General features: G+C 37.7%; 1 protein-coding gene and 1 pseudogene across 12 annotated transcripts in view; both read left to right on the top strand.

Annotated features, from left to right (window-relative positions):
* The window catches only part of Rbms3 (RNA binding motif single stranded interacting protein 3), a 1,369,918-nt gene that overhangs the window by 26,144 nt on the left and 1,320,225 nt on the right, over positions 1-23,549 (top strand). The window lies entirely within an intron of this gene.
* On the top strand, positions 12,013-15,241 carry LOC101707149 (nuclear autoantigenic sperm protein-like; annotated as a pseudogene).

The following is a 23,549-nucleotide window of genomic DNA, read 5'->3' as shown; positions in this document are numbered from 1 at the left end:
GGAGTTAAAAGCTGCAGGGTGCCCTCCTTTTGGGAGAAGCATCCTTATCTTTGTGAATTTTATCCCTAGGATCCATACTAGGTTCTCACTGTGAATATTAGAGAAAAATCTTCTGGTGCTTCTGTCTGGGTGAAGAGAAAATAACCATTCTGAAATATTCCCAGGTCATTCTGTTCTTCTTGATAAAGTTTGCCCTCAAAAGAAATATTTTGCTAGACCTGACAGGTGTTTCACCAAAGCTTAATCAACATGTGGGAAAGGAAGCCTACTCTAGACTTCTGTCTGACTTGGGAGCTGGGTAAGGGAAAGAGGGAGTAGGACAAGAAGCCCTTGTGATATTCCCAACCTAGGGACATGGGTTGCTAGGACTGAGATCTAATCACAGGACTGGAGAACACTTCTCTTGTGTTATATAACCACATCAATAAAGACATATGTACTGCAGATTTTTTCCCCAATATGTTATGTCTTGTTTTCAATAACAACAACAAAAAATTACAAGGTGTACTAAGAGACAAGAAATATAGTTTGGAAAGTCAGAGAATAAACATCAGAATGAGACTCAAATATGGCAGTGATGTTGGAATTATCAAAACAGTGACCATGATTACTAATATGCTAAGCACTCTAAAGAAAATATAGACAGCATGTAAGAGGAAATGAATAATATAAGCTGAGAGATGAAAAATTTAAGAAAGAATAGAAAAGATGTAACAGGAATGATGAACTCATCAGTAAAACTTGAGTACCTCTAGATGTTATGAGTGTATTCAAATGCCACTTTGGAAATTATAAAACCAGTCTAAATTTTACTGTATGAAACTCTTTCTTTTTCACTTACCAAACACATTCTGGTTCTGGTTATTGTTTTCTTTAAAATGCTCCAGGAAGGAAATAAAAAGAGCTCATGAAGGATCAGATAAAGGAATGAGAATGTTACATAGTGCCTGGGAAGATGACAAACAACTAGAAATCAATTCTAGGTGAAATCAGAAAATTTTCATTTAGAAATTATTCAGTGAAAAATGTTTGTCTTTATGAAGATGAATTCAGATTTTGGTGTGAAGCATTCTGACATCAGCTATAGAATTTCGATACTCAAAATTTGAGAGGTAAGAAGATGAAAACTAATATATAAAATTTCCTGAGATCTTCTAAAATATTACAGTGTTTTCTTTACAATACCTTTAGTCAGTATGTTGTATCCACATCTTCTTTTTCCAGAGAAATCTTGCATTTCATGTACTGTAACACCACTCTCCTTTCCTTTAAGAGAAAATTGCTTATTTCTTGCATGTTTGCCATCACCTCACATTATCAGTCTTGATAATTTTTACCAGTTGAGTAGGCTTCCATTTGTATCTAGAGGCTTCTGGCTCAAGATGGTATACTGATCACATGCATCTAACTCTTCCTCTTTCCATTAAAACTGGAAAAATATTTTCAAAAAGCATGAAACTATAATAGCCCTGGAAATTAAGGAAAGATACTGTCAGGGGTCAGAAATTTTGAAGAACATACGAAAGGCAGAAAACTCAAGATTAATAAAGAAAACTCAAGAGAACAATCCTGAACAACTTTAAGTCTGGAGTTGGTACAGAGCTGGAATTAGCTACACAGCAATCATCAAAGCTATTCATTTTATACAAGTGTGTTTGTAACATCTTGAGCTTTTGCTTGCTCCTAGCCCCTGTTAATCAGAACAGCTTAGAAGAATAAATTTTTGCTCTCAAGCTAATGTGAAAGAACTGCTTCGGAAGAAAGTCACCTGTCTGGGTTTACCTCTCACTGAGAATATGGAAGTCTGTGAGTGATGCAGGGCTATTTAGGCAGGAAATCTAGATCTCCATAATAGGTGTGCTAAGGAAAACAAAAGACAGGGACTTGGGAAGGAAATAAAGTTAACTATTCCACTTTGTGGTGGTTGTGGCTGCCCTGTCTCTCTCTTCATAGCTCAGGTCCAAGCAAACTCCAGCATGCTCACCTGTTGACCTGTTTGCACATCCCACTAACTATCCTGCCTAGAACCTGTGGCTGGCCCTTTTGTTCAAGAGAGAGATGCTTGTGAAAGTGAACTTACACACCTTTAAATCCATGCAACCTCTTAACTTCTATATTCAAAAATATGAATGAACAAAATGAACTAGCAGATCTTTGGTAAGAACTGCAAGGAAAATAATGAAAAAAGAGAACAAAGATGAACAGAATAACTCATTGAACATGAATAGGAAGCAAATAATGGAAAAAATTCAAATTAGGATTCTTAGAATAAATAAAGAACTTTCAGCCATAAAGTAGGTGAGTGTTTCTGAAAGTCAAAAAATACATTTTTGACATTATAAAATAAGTAATGGATGAGGTACATAATTAAAGGAATGGGGCTACAGATCACCTTAGTATTCTTGAAGGCAGAAACAAGAAAACCTTCCATAATGCATGGTAAAAAAAAAAGAAAAGAGTCAAAAATAGGGAATAAGTGTTACAGTAAGGAACAGAGGTTGAAATATCCAATGTGATTCTAATGAGCATTTCAAAAAGAAAAATTAAGGAAGAGAATTAAGGAGAGAAGATAGCCAGAAAGTGGCCGAAGAAAATTTTCTTTAGCAGAGGGAACAATAATTCTTCAAACTGTAAGTTTCAAGTACATATCCAGCAGAAAGAAGGAAAAGAGAACTTCCTCTTGGCTGAGGGGATGTCTGGTGGATGGTCAGGATTGGGTAACTAACAGCTCTTTTACCGTATGCTACCCATCGCTGATTATTGCTTTGCAGAGGATGAATGTGGCAGCTGGGAGAGATTGGCTATTAGCCCTTTTGAGCACTAACACTTAAGAATGCAGTGGCCATGAAACAAAATGGGCTTATTTTTGTCTTTTAAGGAGATCTTCAGCCTGAGAAAGAATACAACACTTAGGAGAACAGGTCTGAGAGATGGGAAGAAAGAATTCCATACCTGATAATGTTTGAAATCATCAATCTAACCTTATTTTAGTACTAACACTTGGACTTTACATTTAGAACCAAATAGTTAGGTTTCTGTCTTGTAGGCCCAAAAAATATCCTTAGTATATCCTTAGGGGAGTTCTAATACTCTGAGGATAAAGGGACTATCCAGAAGCTTCCAGAAAGGAGGAAACAATTACTTACCAAGGAATATGAATGAAAATGACATCTTTCCTACCTTTTGTCAGCAACAGTAGCTTGATAGTAAAGGATAAGGTAGCATCATCTTCCAGGGTGGGAGAAGTTTTGATGCTAGAATCCTATGCTTAGCCACATTACCAATCAAGCATGAAGGCAAAATAAAGATATTTTTGGATGTGTAAAAATTCAGGAAGTTTATGAAAAGATTGTAATAGGAGATATTTCAGCAATATGAAGAACTAAAGGAAGATAGAAAGGAGGTAGGAGGAGTGGCTGCCTAAAAATGACTCCACTTGGAAGTGACTTAAGGATAACAATTCCTTACGTGGCATTTCTTTTGGTTCTAAAGTGAATAATGTCTACACTTTTATAAAAATTCTACATACTGTTTTGGTGTTCTATTTTAGAATCAACCTGAATGTTCAGAGCAAAGGAGACTGTCTTAGCCTAAAGGCAATACGTATATGCTTTGGAATGCATTCATTGCAGTGGGGAAGAAAGTGATTTGCTTTGAACAATTATGAAATAAGTATCATTTCTCTGAGAAAAATCATGTGTAATTGACATCTGAATAGAGAAATGAATATGAGTCCACTTTTGAAATGGACAGAGAGAACCAGGCTTGGTAGTGCATGCCTGTAATCTCAGCACTCTGAGAGGCCGAGGCAGGAAGATCATAAGTATAAGCTCAGCCCAGAAAACTTAATGACTTAGCAAGATCCTGTTTCAAAATGAACAAAAAAAATTTTGTTTTAAAGACTGGATGTAGCTCAGTGCAAAGGCCCTGGGTTTAATACTATAAAAAAGGAATAGAAAGGAAGGAAAGAAAAGGGCAAAGGAAAGACAGGGACACATTGTTTGGGAGCATTGCTGTGTCTGACCTGAGATACCCTCCTCTGCACAGAAGATGAGATGTGAGAAGCTGAAGAGATTCAGACTAGAGAGTGTGCTCCTGGCTGGGCCCAGTGTTTACTCTCTAAGAAAATGTTGAGACCATTAGATCATCAGCATCTTTTCTCTCTGAAGGATCCTTTCTTACTTGAAATTGAGGTGGTTTTGGTTAGAAGGCACATAATGTACTTAACTTTTCTGGGAAGGAGGATTATATGGAATAAAATGATTCTTTTTTAATGGACCAATGCTTAAGTCTTAAATATTTATAAAGAGAAAGGGAGGGAGAAAGCTATAATGTTCCTTTTATTTTTCTCATTTGCAACCCATGTGAAAGGGCTTAGCCTCTATTCAGAGAAAGGGAAGTCTAACTCTCAAAGTAGTTAAACACAGAAAGAAGAGATAAAAAATGCTAATCGATGATTAAAAGAGAAAAAGTTCAATATTTTTTGACTGAATGGCAAAAGCTTACATACTGAAGAATAAACATTTCTAATGAGATCCAAAGACCACAGGGCAAAAATAAAACGAGATAGTAAAGACTTTTTTAATAATCTAAAATATCTAGGGAGAAATAAAAACACTTTTAAAGCTTTTGAGAAAGTTATTTGCTATGATAGAGGAAAGCACAAATCAATGTTCAGATTGAATTTTTTATTTTTCAACCAATTGATTTGGTATGATTTCTCTAAATTATTCTTTTCTCTTCTCAACAGCTAACACAGAACTCTAATTTGGTTTCTCTAATTCCTGATATTATAAGGCAAAGGAAATATGAAATCTTGAGGACACGGAATGGACTTTATCACAGGTCAGGGTTGGGCCTGGAGAAGAAACAGTCCTTTTTAGCAGAGCAGCTGGAGAAGAGCCCAAAGCGGTGGCTTTGAGAGCAGACAAGTCCTGCTGAGTGTCATCAAGGGAGAACTTCATGAAGTCCACAGACATGATGAAAGAAGTATAAATTAATGTACTATAGGAAGAAGCAGAGAGGATGTTTAGAAATGGATGTACATAAGTTGATTATTCCTTACTCGAAATGCTTAGGATGCAGGACTGTTTTAGATTTTGGAGTCTTTCAGATTTTTGAATATTTGAATATGCTTTATCATGAAGCATCCCTAATCTAGAAATTGGAAAGTTTAAAAAATCTGAAAAACTTTTGGATTTTGGAGCACTTCAGAATTTTCATACTTCTAAGAAGAAATTCATTAAAAAGAAAAAAATAAGTAGTGAAAGAACATGTAAAGATAAATGGGAAAACAGAAGAGCTATGTGTAGCCCTTCTGTATTGTGTTGATGTTGCAAGGATAATGATAGTGAGTGTGCTTATAAGAGAAAAAGATTCTGGAGGTTTATAGGTAACAGTAAGTATTATAAGTTTTCGGAAATCTTTGTTAGTATATGACCTCCCAGATGAACAAACATCAATACACTTAATTTACACAAAAGGACTTGGAGTCTATCCAGAGAAGAGGGACATATCCAAAATAATAGCTAATATGTACAGTCCTTTCTCTGTGCAAGGTACGATGCCAAGTGCTTTTGCTGTGTCATGTCATCAGTGCTCTTCATGCTTTTATGGGTGGGAGCCTTCTATTCAGGAAGCTCCAGGATACTGAGTAAGCTGCATACTGGAGTTTTCAGCCCAGATCTTCTGGGCCAGAAGCTATACTCTGAACCACTCTGTTATTATTATGGCATTATTGGTGTTATTATCGAAGTGATATGAATGAGATGTTTTTGTTGAATATATAGATTTATTTTTTGGTACTGGGGATCGAACTGGGGACCTTGCGCTTGTGAGGCAGGCACCAGAACCACTGTGCTAAATCCCCGACCTGAATAAATAGGAATTTTACAAACTCAAGGAGTGACTTTTAACCTTTTAAATTCAAGGCCTTCATTTCCTTTCATCTCAGCATCAAGTAAACAATAAATCAAAATTAAATCAACAACTACAATTTCAGAGTACTTAGTACATGCTAGTAATATATTTTATATATGCCATCTCATTTGCTTATATAGAAACTGTGGGAATCATTAAGTAAAATGATTAAGGTGGTAAATCAGAATCAGCCTGGGTTCAAATCCCAGATCTTGGGATGACTCAGGGTATCCATGGCAAGACTTTTAATTTTATTGAGCTTCAGGGTCCTATTTAATACTACTTTTATAAAGTTTTGAGTCTTAAATTGCTAATCAGAATCATGCCTGGAGCATAGCATAGTAATTGCTCAGCTGATGTTGGATTCTTTTTTTTTTTTTTGGTACCTGGGATCGAGCTCAGGACCTTGCGTTTGCAAGGTAGGTGTGGTGCCGCTGAGCTAAATCCCCGGCCCTGATGTTAGATTCTTCAAAGATTAATCTAGGGAGTAAAGTGATGAATAACTTGCCCAGGCTCAATAGCTCTCCTGCACCAAAGCTGGGAGTCTAGTCTCTGTGTGCTGCAACCTTCAGTGTTTGCTCTTTAGCCCTGAGCCCAGGGCTTGACCTCACAACTCTGTTTTCCAAGTCTTGTTCAAGGTGCATTTCGCCTGTGTTTAATGTCTTGCATGGATAGTCTATGAACAGGTTGTTGTGCCGGGACATGTCAAGATGAAGGCAATGAATAAATTAGGAAATTGACACAGTTGCACATGACCCATTTTATCAACTAGAAACTAGATTCAGTGAAACTGCCTGATTTTGCTAAAACATGAAGCATCTATTTGAAGAAACATTTAGAATATTTTATTTCCAATGTGGCTCATTCATAAATGTGCAATTTTAAAGAAGAGAGCAGAGCTTTTAGTTTCAGTGACTTTGAAGTAAAAGAAAAGCACAATAGTTTCTGTAATCCATATCTGAAGTGCAGAATAGCATGAAGAAATACAAATAAAGCATGTCCTGAATTGTTGTATTTAGAGGAATCTCTTTGTAAGGTAATATTGAAGGGTAGTGTAATGAATGAGCTCTTTATAGGTTAACTGTATGACCCTAGGCTTTTATTTTCTGGAGCTTTTTTCTTTTTAAATTGTTTTGGGAAACCATGGACTATCAGAGACTGTGAGTTGTATAATTATGTGCATTTAACTAAAAGAAAAAGATCTAATCCCGGCCAATGGCAACGGCCAGAGTATTCTGCTCCAAACCTGCTGGGAATCTTATTACAAGATTGTATTAATTTTGTGTATTTGTCCTATTCTGGACCAAATCCCACTGAACTCTAAATACTTATTTGTGAGTGCCCTGCTAGTCATTTCTTCTCTTAGTTGTGTACTCATAAATTCCTGATCCTAATGTATGAAACCAGAAAGCCAAGTGATGCAAACAGTGAACTTGCCAAAGGAGTAGATGCATGTCACCTGCCAACCCTTCTCTCCCTGTAGGCACAGAGTATAATTACAGTCAGCTGGTTGCTTAGTGAGCCTCCAACCAGATGAGATGAGTGAGTTACACGCTTTAAATATTCAATGGCATAAGGATAAGCTAGTCAATTACAGTAGTTCCACAAAAGAGCAAGACCTGCCACTAGGACCAGATTCTCTGAACTAGGCTTGATTGGGGACTGCTGACTGCTGTGTGACCCTGGGTAAGTTATTGCCTCGAATTCCCTACCTATAAAAAATGTGGGAGTGAATGGTTTGATAAAGTGCCTGGCCTCAGCCCCGTTCTCACAATCCATGCCTCAGCACCCATACAGCCCTTTTCTTCACACAGAAGCCATTGTATGTCTTTAAAGTGACTTTCCATGCCTCTGACTTTAAAAGTTCAGTTTACAGAGGAAAACATTTTCCCTGACTTCCAAGTTCTTGTAGATTCCAAGAAAACATTGATAATGGGACTTTTTAAAAGGACGCTGCATATAACTGAGTTAAGAATTGTTTACATTTCTTTGGTGTTGAGAAAACACATAGCATCCCAGCAAAAGTCCGTAGAAAGTAGACCTGTCTATGTAATCCATCTGTTTTTAACTTACAAAAGACTAAAGTATCCTCTGGTGGTGTGGCTTTTGTTTCTCTTCCTTAAATGTTTGTACTGAGATAAAAAGCATTGCCTTTTCTAGAGGTTTTCACAAATCCATTTCCCATTCCTATATAACACGGTGTGAACATATCTTGCAGCTTGCCCTTATTTGTGAAGCTGTACTAACAGGGACAAAATGTGGTGAACAAGTGGGCCTTTATGCTACAAAGACAGTTGTTAATAACTGTCACCCGCTTCCAAGCCATTATTGTATTGCGATATTTAATTCAGTTGGCTTTGGCTTTAAATCAGAAAATAACTTCTGCATAACTCTATACATCTTCTACCTCTTCTTGGCCTCAGACTGTGAACTTAGATGCCATTATCCTCTATTTGCTAGTGAAGTGTATGGTCCAAACTTCTTCAGGAAAAAGAAGCTATTACCTATGGTAATATGGAGTCAGACTCCTAATTTAGTATTTTATTTTGAATGTTTGGCAGCCGTTTACTTGTTTTTATTCAAATCAAGTCGTTAGAGTGCCCAAGTAAATCATTTTCATGTTACAAGTCTTGACTTCCCAGTGTTTCCCCTTGACATTTCTGTGAAATATGTTATCCTGGATTAGTACAAAATCAGACCCCAATGCCTTGGTATTAAATATCACACAGCTGTATTAACTTTTTATGAGATGAAGCTGAGCTGCAAAACATTATGTGTGGATTTTGGTGAGGATTGTTTCTGACTGGTGAGTTATGATGGCTGGGTTTTTATCTATCGTACGAGAGTCAGGCTGATCGGATTAATATGTTTTAGGCATATTACCCTGTATTATAAAGAAGAGAAAGACATTCTCTTTGCAAGCAATTCTTTGTAGGTAATGAAGTAACTGTATGCATTTTTTAAGCTATTGAAATATACTCCGGGTGACTGGGAAAGACTTACATTTCTCAATTCTCTGGGATCTTAATATGCATATGTCTAAAAGGAAAGAGGATATAATGGCCTTGCCAGGCTGTCTGTAGTTGATGGGACACCCAGCGCCGTCAAATCACGGGCTGCACTAAATGTGATTAGGCGCTGTCACAATACATTTAGCCCTCATTGGTTAGATAGAGAATCCAGGGCAAAGGTCATTCTCTACAGCAAAGTGGGCATTTAGTGCTTTTATTTGTGCTAATGGTAAATGATAGTTAATGAAAATCATTTATAAACCTTGTCCAAACCAGTGTTTCTCTACTGAAAACGGCGGCTGGCTGCCTCTTGGAAGGACTGTAATTGCAATATGGTTGATGCCATGTGATAGTAATTGGGCTTACAGCTTAATGAACTCTGTGTCCAGTAACTCATTCCCACATAGTGGGAAAACAGGCAGAGGTAACAACCCTCCCTGATGGGAATTCACATTCCTACTTCATCTGGCCGACCTTTCCCACCTTGCACTTTGGAGTGAAATATTACTGCCTTTGGAATGGTATGCCCAGTCTAAAGTCTCATACTTTTGGATAGTGTTTGGCACATGATCTAATGATGATTAATAGCCTTTCCTAGTATACTAGTTGTTTTAAAGGTCATTTAATCTTTATGTAGCAGCTTAATTGAAAGTTTTATCCTATTTGTACACCTGGCATTCATTTTGGGAGTAAGAGATACAGTCGCAGCAAAGGGAAGAGAAATAATTTATTTGGGATTCCTTCTCTTTCTTCAGATTTTCGTTTTACTCATTAAAAAAAATCTTTCTTATACTTGTTTCTCAATAGTCATATAGTTTCTTCTGATGAAATCTAATGCTTGCAGCTTCTTGGGTAGATTCCGTTCCAGCAGTCAGCTGTTGGGAAAGTCTGCTTGGCTATTTGCTCTTATTTTCTTTTAAATCACAGATGTCCGAGCTAGAGAATCATAACCTGCATGAAGATCCAGTATTATAATGGAAATATTTCTGAAGATTTTCTGTGGAAGATATGAAATAGGGAGTGATTTGTATAGAACTGTTAAAAATAGCACACATTTATTGTGATTTACTGTCTGCTAGATGTTGAATGTGGCCTTTGATATAAATTAATTAATATTTTCTGGAACCCTACAATGCCCCAGGATCTCCACATATAGATGAGGAAAATAGGAAAGAGAGGGCAAATACATTGCCCCAAGTTAAGCAACTAATAGTAGGGTATCTGTCTTAATTACTTTGCTCATTGCTGAGACAAAATCAGACACCCAAAGTTAAAGGAGGAAAGGTTTATTTCAGCTCACGTTTGTAGAAGTTTCAGTCTATAGTCACCTGGCTCCAAGTCAGTGTGGCATGGCAGAGGGGCATCGCAGAAGAGAAACAGTCTATGGCAAGCAGGCAAGTGAAGCAAAGCAGCAAGCAGCAGCAGCCAGCCTGCCTTTCCCTTTTATCCCATCCAGGCTACCAACCTTTTGCGTGGTGCCACTGAGAACTATGCTAATTCTAATCAGTGGACTAATTCAGTGCCACACACCCTTAATCCCAATATCACATACCCTAGATGCAGCCAGCCCTAAAAAGCTTCACCTTTGAGCACATGAGACTTTGGAAGGACATCTAGATACAAGCCATAACTGCATATATCTCCTGTGTGGCTCCATTCACAACTTAGGAAGAGGTGCTCACTCTGACAGAGCACAGGATGGATTTTGGCCCCTGCTTACACCCACTGCCAGGTGCCCTCGTGTACTCTTCACCCACACTGGCTATGTGACACCCCAGCTGGTGAGTGATGGATCCCGAATTCAAGCCACAGCAGTACAGCAGTGCTGTCAGATGGAAATACAATGTGTTTTTCACCTTCCTAGTAGCCATATGAAAAACAATAAAAAAAAGGAAAATATTTTATTTAACCAAATATATCACTCAAAATTACCATGTCTACATGTAATCAATATGGACCATATTCTCTGTTTTCTATTATCTAATTCTTGAAATCTGTTGGGCACTTTACAATCAGAGCACCTCTCAATATGAAGTAAGCACATTTCATTGCTAAGTAGCTACCATGTAGATAGTACTTGGGTATTGCAGTTCTAGAGCTCTACACCTCTCCCACTCCTGTTGGTTCTGAAAGAATAAGCTTCTATTGAGATCTAGAATTCTCATATGTTCAGAAGTGGGGCTTTTTGGAGGTGATTGGGTCAGCAGAGTGAAATCCTTACTCATCAGTGTAACCATGGCTGAATGTGCTTTTAGGAGGTAAGGCCTGGTTGGAAGAGGTTGGTCACTGGGGCTGTGACTAGAAGGATATCTTGCCCTCCCCAGCTCTCCTCTTCTCTCTCTGCTTTTTGGCCGCCATGACATGAGCAGCTTTCCTGAACACTGGGCTCTTTCACCAGGCTGGTTCTGCATTGGAGCTTGCTTATCATAGAATGAAATTTCTAAAACTGTGAATCAAAATAAGCCTTTCCTCCTTAAATTGTGGGTGATGAATGTTGCATTTCAGTGGTGAGGAAAGTGACTAAGACATAAGATGAATTCAATCAAACCACTCTTAAGATAATTTTATTAAAAACAATCAGGTAGATTGGAATTCCAACATGGTTACCTCAGGCTGCTATTAGTGTAATCAAGAAAGCTTTGTTTTTGCATAAAAAAACCATATCAGCACTATTACTATAGTTACAACTTGGTGATATCTATATTAATGAACTATCAAATTCTGTGGATCCTTTGTCTTTTTGGCATGCCTTTTGTCTTTTGCATTTCATTCACAGAGTGGGCAAAGAACTCAAGAGCTGATAAGACCCAAACAATGGAACTTTTCAACTTTTCACCATCCCTGTGGGAATGTAGCTTAAAGGAAGCTTAAAAACATTTCTGTATGTTTAATTTGAAGATGTTAGAGGATGTTTGTTCTCTTCGGAGTTAGGGTCACCAGAAGCATAAAAATACAAGCCATGTCCTGCTTTCTGACTTCTTACAGGACCTGCTATTATTACATAATAAATTTAATTTAATTTATAGAATTTTTCATAAATAATCTACTTCATACCAATCTGCCATTTTCTGTCCCTGAGTAAGATTCTGGTTCCCCAAATTCCCTCCGTTTTCCTCACAGGCTTGTTTCTGCCCACTGGCTCACCACCTCAGGGGAATGATGGCCAGAGAGTCTACAGACACAGCTGCCATCACTGCAGAGCTAGTTTCCACCGACAAAATTGAAGATGCTCCTGCTCCTTCTACCTCTTCAGATAAAGTGGAAAGTCTGGATGTGGGTAATGAAGCTAAGAAGCTATTAGCATTGGGTCAGAAACATCTGGTGATGGGAGATATTCCAGCGGCTGTCAATGCATTCCAGGAAGCAGCCAGTCTCTTAGGTAAGAAGTATGAAGAAACAGCTAATGAGTGTGGAGAAGCCTTCTTTTTCTATGGGAAGTCACTTTTGGAATTGGCAAGAATGGAGACTGGTGTGTTGGGAAATGTCTTGGAAGGTGTATATGTGAAGAAGAAGGAGAAGGAGGAGAAGAAACAGAAGATGAATCTGGAGTAGAAAATAATGATAACATAGATGAGGAAGCAAGGGAAGAGTTGAGAGGTTTATGATACCATGGGAGAAAAAGAAGCTGCAAAACAACAACAACAAAAAAAACAAAACAGAAGGCAAGTCTCTGGCAAAGCCTGAAACTGATTTGGAACAGAAGAGTGATATGGAGGAGGATGGAAGAGAAGATATGGATATAAGTGAGCCTACAGAGAAGCTACAGGAAACAGTTGAATTGACTCCAAATCAGCTAACTGAAACCTCTGAAGAGTCAAGAGGAACAGCAGGACCAGAAGAAATGGATGAAGCTGAGGTCACTACTGAGAAGCCAGAATAGAAAGCACCAGACACAGAGGAAGGAAAACCAATTTTTGGAACTGACATCCAAAAAGAAGAAATGTAGAGAAGAAGTTCAGGAGGAGCAGGAAGAGGTAATTGTGAGCTCAAAGGAGAAGCCAAAAGAAGATTCCAAAGAGCAACCCATTGTGACTCTGGAGAAGCAAGGCACTGCAGCAGAGGTAGAAGCAGAGTCTGTAGAGCTGACAGTCAAGCCAGTGGACGTGGGTGGGGATGAGCCAGAGGGACAGGTAGCTGCCTCTGAAAATGAGCCAGGAAAGGCTTTGCGGGAGCAACTCATGGGGCAAGAAGTGCTTTCATTTGAAGAGTCACTAGTGGTGACAACAGAGGCCACGGAGGCCTCAGCTCCAGAGTCTGGATCAAAAGTCTCTGAAAAGCCAGAGCAGGAAGCCACAGTTCTCCCCCAGGAAAGTCCAGTTAATGGACTGACAGCTGTAGGAGATCAGACTCCTGTCGAAGGACAGACTTCTGCAGAAACACTGACAGAAACAAAAGGTGACTCAGGTCTAGAGGAGAAGATCAGGGCAGAGCTTGTTCCTAGCCAGGAGGAGATTAAGCTGCCTATAGAACAGTCTGAGGCAGCTGGAGATGGGGTTGAAACCACAGTATCCCAGAGGGCTACTGAGAAAGCACCTGAAGACGAAGTTAAGATACATGCTAATGAAGAGACCCAAGAGAGAGAAGAACAGATGAAAGAGGGTGAAGAAACTGAAGGCTCAGCAGGGGAGGATAAAGAAAATGACAAGGCTGAAGAAACACCAAATGAATCCATTCTTGAAAACAAGTCTCTTCAAGAAAGTGAAGAGGAGGACACTGGGAATCTAGAGCTTGCCTGGGATATGCTGGATTTAGCAAAGATAATTTTTATTTTTATTTATTTATTTATTTTTTATTTTTTGGTACCGGGTATTGAACTTGGGTCCTTGTGCTTTCGAGGCAGGCGACGGAACCACTGAGCTAAATCCCCAGTCCAAAAGATAATTTTTAAAAGGCAAGAAACAAAAGAAGCCCAGCTTTATGCTGCACAGGCACATCTTAAACTTGGAGAAGTTAGTGTTGAATCTGAAACTACATCCAGGCTGTGGAGGAGTTCCAGGCCTGCCTGACCTTTCAGGAGCAGTACTTGGAAGCTCATGACCATCTCCTTGCAGAGACTCACTACCAGCTGGGCTTAGCCTATGGATAAAACTCTCAGTATGATGAGGCAGTGGCGCAGTTTAGCAAATCTATTGAAGTCACCGAGAAGAGAATGGTTGTACCAAGCGAGCAGATAAAGGAGGCTGAAGGATCATCTACTGAATATGAGAAAGAAATTGAGGAGTTGAAGGAACTGCTACCTGAAATCAGAGAGAAGATAGAAGATGCAAAGGAGTCCCAGCATAGTGGAAATGTAGCTAATTGGTGCTGAAAGCTACTCTGGTGGAGAGCTCTGCTTCAGGTTTCACTCCCACTAGGGGAGGCTCTTCAGTCTCCATGATTGCCAGTAGAAGAACAACAGATAGTGCTTCCTCATTGAATTGTGTGACTGATACTTCCCACCTTGTCAGAACAAAGAGGAGACCAGAGGAAGAGAGTTCCTGGAAGGATGATGCAGAGAAAGCCAAACAAGAGCCGGAAGTCAATAGAGGTAGCGGGGATGTGGTACCCAGTGGAAATGAAGTTTAGGAAAACATGGAGGTGGAGGCTAAGAAAGAGGCTCACAGCCAGGCCACAGTGGAGGGGACAGTGGAGGCTGGAGCTACAGTTAAAACCACTGCGTGGTAAGAAAGGAGCAGAACCTTCCTCCCGGGAAAGTGTGTTTGTATATAATGTATTTTTTCAGTTTTGGGGATTCTTTTTGTATAACTTCAATAAAGATGGTAAAGGTTGAGGCTTTTAATGGCTTTTTTCTTAAATATTGACTAAATCTGAGCCTTGGGGCACTCTAGATTTTATAAAGTGGCCAAAATTTTGTGGTTTCATGTTTTCTCCCTCTGTATCAATCTCTGTGTTGGAAGTTATAACCCCAGCTCCAGGCGAACTGTGGAGGCGATGATTTGCAAGTGTGGGCCGTAGGCCCTTCATCTTCCATTGGTGCTGTATATTTACTGTCAAACACTTGACTGAACTCATCAGTCTTGCGAACTTTCCATGGTGCTGTCCCCTGATGGGGGCTAACACACAAGACTTGGTGAAGATGTTGCTGTTTGTTGCTGAAAATGGATGATGGATTTTGTGAACCAGGCCTTGGGTGCTACTTGTCTTCTGTTCACCCTGTCTTCAGCTATAGCCATTATCCTGTCTTGGAAAGAATTGTGAAGAAAACTTGGGCGCAGGAGATCCCTGAGGAAAAGAGCATGTTTAACTGGAGAAATGAGCTCTCTGGGAAAGAGCCTAAGTGTGGTGGGCACTTGGATATGATTGGAAGAATCTGTGAGATATATATATATATATATATATATATATATAAATAAACATATATATATAAATTTTTTTCTGTAAAAGTTGAAATATATCAACACTTGGAATTGTTACCTGTCTGCAGTTTTACATTCTCAAAATAAAGATACTAATAAAAAAAAATCTACTTCGTTCTTTGGTAACAGGGTATGAATCAGGCTGAGTGTCATCAGTCTATGTCTGGTCCTATCTTTTTGGGAAGTGTTCAAGATTTGTTTGAAACTCTCTGGAAAGTGATGACATCACTCGGAAGGGTTTGTAGAGCTTTAATTACTAGTAAATAACTAGGAATGCAGTCTGGGACACTTGCCATATGGTGGAGAGTGATACTTGGGTTCATGATTTTATTTCCTTGAAGCAGAGATGGATGTGAATATTGTATTTTGGGAAGGAGACAGTTAATACACCTTAGAGAATTTTGTTATCATATCAGGAATATAGGAGAATGAGCTCTACTGAGGTTATCATGAGGAGCTAATGAGACTTTAAGAGAAACATCCAGGTCTGTGTTCTGTAGAGAATAGACAAACCCTAAATTGCAACAATCATCATTTCTGATAGAACTGATTGACATGCTTTTTTGAGTTTGTTGCATTCTTTATTTAATAGCAACAGCTTATAATGACACAGTTATAAAATGGTGATTTTTTTTCCTCCTGTATGGAAATGTATGTATTTTTTTCCTCCTGTAAGGTGGTGTATTTTTTTCCTCCTGTAATGAAATCTGACCAGTACCTTTGTAAGTTAATGCCCATAGAAGGGGTCAAACATAATTTTGTGGTTGATAGATATAGTAGAGAGGCCTGTATAGTGTTTCCCACACATCTCTTTACCATGTTACAAAAATAACTTTGACATTTTAATATAGTGTCAATATGCATTATAATTCAGGGAGCATTTTGTAAGGTTAGGTACATGATAGAAAGTCAGTAAATTCATGTCATTGATTGATTGGTGCGGCACCTGTAGTGTAAAATTTCTCATGCTTCGAGACAATGGTGAGGATTTAGCAAGTAACCGAAGTTGTGAAATACCATAGTTTTGTTAGAGCTGATGTCTTCGATTCTTTTCTACTGGAAGGTACTTGTTATTTTGAACTCCTCTAGTCATAGTTGTGGGGACAGGAGATTCCCAGGGTTGGGAAAATGAAGCAAACTGAGAAACACATGTTCTGTAGTGCCATCATGTCTCAACACTTGTACATTCTGAGGAAAATAGGCTAAATCTATGCTCCAGTAGGAATTCCTGTATTTTTCCCTTAATTTTGTTGATAATTTGTGGGATATGGCTGTGGATTTGCAGACCACTCTTTATCTTGACTCATGATTTTCCTTCATGTAACTCCTGTTCTAATGATGGTCCATTGAATAAGTTTAAGGTAAGAAAATTGAAGCTACTAGTAAAAGAGAAGAGGATTATCTAAAGCCTAACTTAAGGCAGATTCTTTCAATTTCCTAGTTATACATGAGGCTGATAGCATTCTTTCAGCTGCAAATGATCAACTACCCAAAATAACCAGTTTAAGAAAAATATATTTTGGCTTCCAAAGCTCAAAGTTCTGGGATAGGGCTAACTTTTGGTTCAGTTGACTTCAGAGCTCAGATCAGGATTTAGTTCCTCTTTATATCTTGACTGAGTTCTCTGTGTATCTGCTCCATTCTCACACAGTAGCTTTCTTCCTGGTCACAGATGGCTGCCAGACATGGCAACAAGCCTGTGAGGAGAAATGAGGGTTTCTTTTCTGGTTCTGAATCATCCACCCACCCTAGATGACTCACTGTGATATCATCAAGGTGAACATGGAGTCCTAATTGCCTTGGGTCTGGGTGTCATACCCAATGCTCGAAGTTTGGGGCTGCATTCCTTTTCAAACCATATCAAAATCTATTCACATTGCCATATATGAATATATGCCATATATATGGTGTCCTGTGCAATATAATATAGATAAAATAATGGGATACAACAAACTTTGTGGTTATCTTTTGGGATTGAGAGTGACTTAAACATTTGTTTTTCATTTTTACTTTATTGTGGCTTTTAAATTTTCAGAGGTGATCCTATAATATTTGTATGTAAGAAGAAAGATTATATTAACTGTAGTTACAGTTTAGTAGAAAAAGGATCTAGTTTTGGATTCTTTAAAATATTTGAGATTCTTTTACTACTTCTGCATTTTTTCTTAGAAAATCCTAAGTATGATAAATGTTTATGTTTTATCATGTATACATGGATTCTTCAATCTATTTGGAATTTATTTGGGTGTATGGTATAATATGAGATATTAATTTAATTTTTCCCCAGATTGGTACCTTTTAGGTAAATAATTGATTGGGAAAAAAATCATTCCTTCTTCAGTTGTATGGAAAGTTTATTTTCTTGTGTTTTTCACTTTTTAAGAAAGAAACCTCTGCCAAAGTTTTTCCAGGAAAATTCTTTGCCGATAACTTTATGTCAGTCAGCTGATGACTTTATGTCATGTGGCTAAAGGAGAGAGAAATCCAAATATGAAGATTTGGAAAAGCAGGAAGGAAGGAAAGGGTTAATTTTCTCTGCTGAGAGAGCTGTGTGAGTCCTTGGAAATAGCACCACTTCTACAAATCAAGACTCCAGTGTGGAGGGCAGCCCCATTTCCTTTCTCACTCTGACACCAGCAAAGTGCTGCTGATCAAACTCAGGGAAGCTATTTGTAAGTACTCAGGAGAATTGGGGAAATAGCACTGGCAAATTTCTGTCTTATCCCCCATGGTCAGCTTTATAAATAGGGAAGTCTGAGGAAAATGTTCATTACTGTGAAAAGTAGTCCATGTTTGTACATAAACAAGACATTTACTAGAAATTTTTTTTTTTTTTTTTTGGTACCAGGAATCAAACTTGGGACCTTGCGCTTGCGAGGCAGGTGGCAGAACCACTAAGCTAAATCCCCGGCCCTAGAAAGGTTTTAATTATTCACATATTTGTAGAAATCTTGTTTTAATTTTGCCAATAAAATTTTATATTTTAAAGAATAGCACCACTTTGGAACAGTTTTTGGTGTGGTCTTAAAATGAACAGTTTTAGGGTAATATAGAGATGAAATTTTACCATGATTAAAAAAAAAACAACCTTCCTGGCATCCTCAGTAAATGACCATTAAAAAAGAAAGTTGCACTGGAGATTGTATTCGTGATGTAATGAGGAAGAATATTAATGACTCTTTATCTTGCCATTAATGTGTTAAAAATCATACATGGAACATCCTTAGCATTATTTCAGTTTTAGAAGCTCCATTGAGGTCAATAGAAATCTTGCTTAAGAAGGAATGCATTTAGAAAATATTTAATATTTTGTACTTAGAGCAATTTGCCAAAAAATTGTACAATTTGTATACTTACTTCAAAATCTCATTACAGTACTTCTGTTATAGTCCACCACCATCTTAACTCAATTTTAAAGTACTTCTCGTAAAAATATACATGTTTCTCTTTTTAAAAGATGAATAGCAGTCAACGTCATGTCTCCATCACTTTGTAGAAGATGAAATTTCCCTGAATAGGCTAGAGATTTCTCTCTTGAGACTTGTGGACTGAATGAGACCATCTGCATAGATATGTTTAGCGTCAAATTTAGATGTTTTTAAGAGTCTGTTTAATTGATAATTAAGACTCAGGCCTGGTAACAAATTGGTTTCTCTTGTTAGCTGAACTGTGTTTCTCATGGTAAAGAACAAAATTCCCAATGCTAAATCTCAATATTCTTAGGGAATTGTATATTTGATATCAGTTGTCATGTTTAGCTTGAGTCTCTGTGATAAAATATCTAATACATACATGTCAAATGCTGGATCCCTGTGGGAATTAGAAAGATGCCATTTTTAGGTTGCAGATCAGTGTATTGGAGTAAGTTCATGGTCCTATTTCATTTTGAATTTATGGTTATGAACCTATTGTTGAGCCCATGACCAGGACTGGTTATGTTATTTCATAAATATTCCATTCTTCTTTGCTGTTGGATTCAGTTGTGTTATGTTTGTGGCCTCCATGTTGAATATTCTCTTGGGACTCCTACTGTCAGTGGAAATACTCGAAATACTTTGGATTCTGCTAATTCTTATTTATTTGCATGGGTACCAGGTGCTTCTGAAAACACAGTCACTATAGGATAATTAACTGAAGATTACTTATCTATGCAGGTACTTAGCAAAAACAAAATAAAACCCAACAAACTAATGACGTATATTATTATTTGGGTCAAAAATTGTTTAATGTAGAGAGATGATCGAAAAGTAGAAGGTAGACTATTAGAGATGAAGAAGGCAATCCAAGGAGAAAGAGAGGAAGTAGAGCAGAAGGGTGAAAATAATCAAAGTATGTTATGTACATGAAACCTATAATTGTGATTTACTAATATGCACTAATAAAAGAAAATATTAAAAATTAATGCATATATATCATTATTGTTCCTCAGAATATTCATTTTTGTGTTTATTTCTTATGAGTTAGAGTTGTCATAATTTCTATAATCCCAGTGCAGTACTCAGGGCTTTTAAATGCTTTTGCTGTGTTCAGCCATTTGAATAGATACCAAGCAGAGAGATGGGAACCAAACCTGGTAAAGAAGGAGTCCTTACCTTGTGGGAGAAATGTAGATGATATAATCCTGTGGGTGGGAAGACATCTACTTTTATCATGGTATGTTAAAGTTGCATTGTGTATTTAAAAAGCCACATGGAGAGTCAGTCTTCTGATTCAGTGGTTGGCATGAAGGAGATGCCACAGACTCAAGTTCTTAAAGGGCCATTGTCATCAAAGGACTAGAAATTTCTCAGAATCCACAGAGACAGTGCCACCATGAAGGAAGCATGCTCTAGAACACAGGCTTGAGCTTAGTAGCAGCAAGCTTCTTTCCAAAACAAGAAATAATTGTTGGAGTGAATTTTGTAGAGCTGGCATAAATAACAAATTCCTTTTAATATGGAACATCAACTAAGCTGAGCGTTGTTATGTTAAAAAGAAATATATATTCTAAGTACACAAATGATTATGGCACATTTATTTATGTTAGACTAAATTAATGTGAATTTGCTTTTTAAAATTAAAATAAGAATATATCCTTTTTCAGAACATTACAAGTATTTATATATATGTGAGTATGATATTAATTAATTTATAGGGATTGAACAAAATCATTATTTTAATACCTGGCACCAAAATTCTATTTAGTAAAGAAGCTATTTTTGTTTAAGAAAATGTCTAGGGAAAGGGGAAGGCTTAGAGGCAAAGTATGAAAACATATTAAGTGAATAGCTAAATATAATTATATACCCAATGAAGACAAGTAGTTGTGGGAGAGGCAGATGAAAGAGAGAAGACACAAGAGGAATGGGCAGAAAGAAATGAAGAGATTGACCACATGGTAGAAGTAAATAGATCCAAGAGAGGTGGCCAGGGAGAACTTCCTAGTGTTAGATTGACAGTAGGTCATTTAAATTCATATACAGCACCAATCAGCTAGGTTGGGGCAAGCTTTTGTAGAAACTTTCTGCTCTGAACCAGTGTCCAGTATGTAGCACAATTTCTCGCCATGATTTATGATCCAAGAATCAAGGAATGGAGAAGAGAGCACTACTTACTATTATCCTTAGTGACTCACTAGCAAAAATTTGCTTTCTTTATTTCCTGAGACTTTATGCTCTGTGGGCCTATGGGCTTTAGTTCCAGAGGAATAAACCTCCACCAGGAGACAAAACAGTGATTCCATTGACAGGAAGTTAAGACTGGCCTTTAGCCTCTTAGGACTCTTCATGCAACTAAATCAGTAGGGAATTATGGGAATGGTGGTATTGGCCTTTGGTGCTTGATCCTGACCACTAAAAGGAAATCGAACCAATTCCCAATTGGAGATATATCTATATATCTTTTCCATCTATTCCCTTACATAAGATTTATTTAGTTTTGGATGTTCATAGTTGATCCTGTTAGTTTAGGGTCATGATGGAGGAGTGTATGGGAGGAAAATATCACATCACTGAACAGAAAGCCAGAGAATAACCAGATCCCACAGTCCCTTCTGAGGGAATTCCCCAAATGAATTAATCAGCTCTCAACGGGCATCACTTCTTAGTGTCTACATCAGCTCCAAGTAACAACACCCAGGGGACTGAGCATCCCACCCATGAACCTTTGGGGGATATGATTGAACCATGTCCAAATCATAGCACCGACTTCTGATGGTATGATTTAGGACTTTTTGACTTTATGGTAGCACAAAAGTGTTATGCATTCAGCAGAAACCATATTTTGAATTTTGGTCTTTTACTAGGCTATGGATATGCAATATGATACTTTTTTATGATGCAGGACAGTGACAGCACCTCCAGCTCGCAGTGAGCCGTATGATCACAAGCGTTAACAATCAGTATTATAGGTTGCTATGCTACAATACTTGGTAGGTTAGGTGTATTGCATGTGCTTTCAACTTGGGATATTTTCAACTTAAAATGAGCTTATTGGTACATAACTCCATTATAGTTTGAGGAACATTTGTATTCTGTAGGTTATAGAATATAAGGGCACAAGTAAATGTCACTCAAGAACTTTACCTCGAAGTGATTAGTTGCACTTTTGGTTGTACACAGAATGACTGTATCATGTTAGGAAGAATTGTGATCTCATTATTGTCTTTATTTGGAGATGAAATATGGCTTAATAAGGTACATATTGGTACCAAATTGATAAGAGGTGGACTTGTGATGGTTAATTTTATTTGTCAAATTTAATGAACTAAAGGATACACAGATAATTGGTAAAACATATTTAGTGTGTCTATGAGTATGTTTCTAGAAGATATTAGCATTAGACTTGGTGAGTTGAGTAAAACAGATGGCCTTCTCTCATATGGCTGGGCACCATCTAGTATGTTTAGGGCCTAAATATAATAAAATGAAATGCAAAGAAAGGATGAATTTGTTCTCTGCTTGAGTGGAGATATCCATCTCCTCCTCCTCCTCCTCCTCCTCCTCCTCCTCCTCCTCCTCCTCCTCCTCTTCCTCCTCCTTCTCCTTTATGGCTTCTGGTTTTCACTCAGGATTTCAAGCTAAGATGAGGACTTACACTATTTCCCACTTTCACCCCCCAGTTCTTAGGCTTTTGGACTTGGGAGACCTCTTGGCTATAAATAATGGCTTTTAATAAAAGCCAGTTTCTCTCTCATATAAATATGGATATATCCTATATCTATATCTAGTATCTATGGGATACTGATGGTTGGAATCAGGTTTCAATTGGGATTAGGATCTATCTATATATATCTATGCATCTATATCTATATCAAGGAGAGAGAGAGAGAGAGAATGAGAGACTGGGGCCTACCATATGTAAGCACTCTTGGGATCTAAGTGGTAGGTAAATCATAGATGAATTTAAAACCGAATAACTTTTGTTCTCTGCTTTTCAAGGAGACAACTTCCTGTAGTTGTTCTGGGTAGTATCTTCACCTGCCAACCCCCAGAGGGCAGTTCTCTTCCCTCATTTAAAACTCTCTCCTTGAGTTAGTATTCTCAGAAACGCTTCTACACTTTATAGAAGACTGAAGATGCAGTTTAGTGTCCACATCTTGAATTTACTTATGGAAAAAGGAATGTTCATTCATTTTGGTGCTGTTGACATACAATCAGAACACATGGTGTGTGCTTAAGTAAAAATTTGTTACAGAAATATAAATAAGTGTAGTATTTGACATTTGTTGATTTTTTTTTTTTTTTTTTTTTTTGGTTCTTACATTTTCTAGTTGTTGCACATGCGGTACTCTTCTAATTGGAACCCTTGTCATCTTCTGCTTGTTTTCTCAGAGGTACCTCATATCTTTTTGGGATGCAAAGTAGACACTGAGTAAATTTTCCCTGAATTTCATTCAACCATGAAGGTAAAGCTGTGAAATAGTGGGTGATATATAATCTTTCAGCTTCATTCTCATTGTGCCCATTTTCTTGGATATTGACAGAAGTGCTTTGAGCCCATGAATGATGTCATTTCCTTGAACTACATGCATCTCTTGAGCAGAACTTTAGTGGATTGATTGTTTAGTATAAAATGGATAGAATGGTAAAGTTGCTAAGAGCCAGACTCAGGTGCTTGCTCACCACTGAATTATTAACTGAATAACCTTGGGAGGTTGTTTAACAACATGTGCCTCAGAATTCTAATTTGTAAAATAAGAATAATAGTTCTCATCTCATAATTTTGATGGATGGATGAAATAAATTATATATAGTATATATTTACATATGTATATGTTTTATAT

Source organism: Heterocephalus glaber, unplaced genomic scaffold, assembly GCF_053883595.1.
Source record: "Heterocephalus glaber isolate CG9 unplaced genomic scaffold, H.glaber_assembly_v1.0 deba00001472, whole genome shotgun sequence".
Lineage (NCBI taxonomy): Eukaryota > Metazoa > Chordata > Mammalia > Rodentia > Bathyergidae > Heterocephalus > Heterocephalus glaber.
Note: the sequence above shows the minus strand (reverse complement) of the source record. Positions and strands in the feature narration are given on the sequence as shown.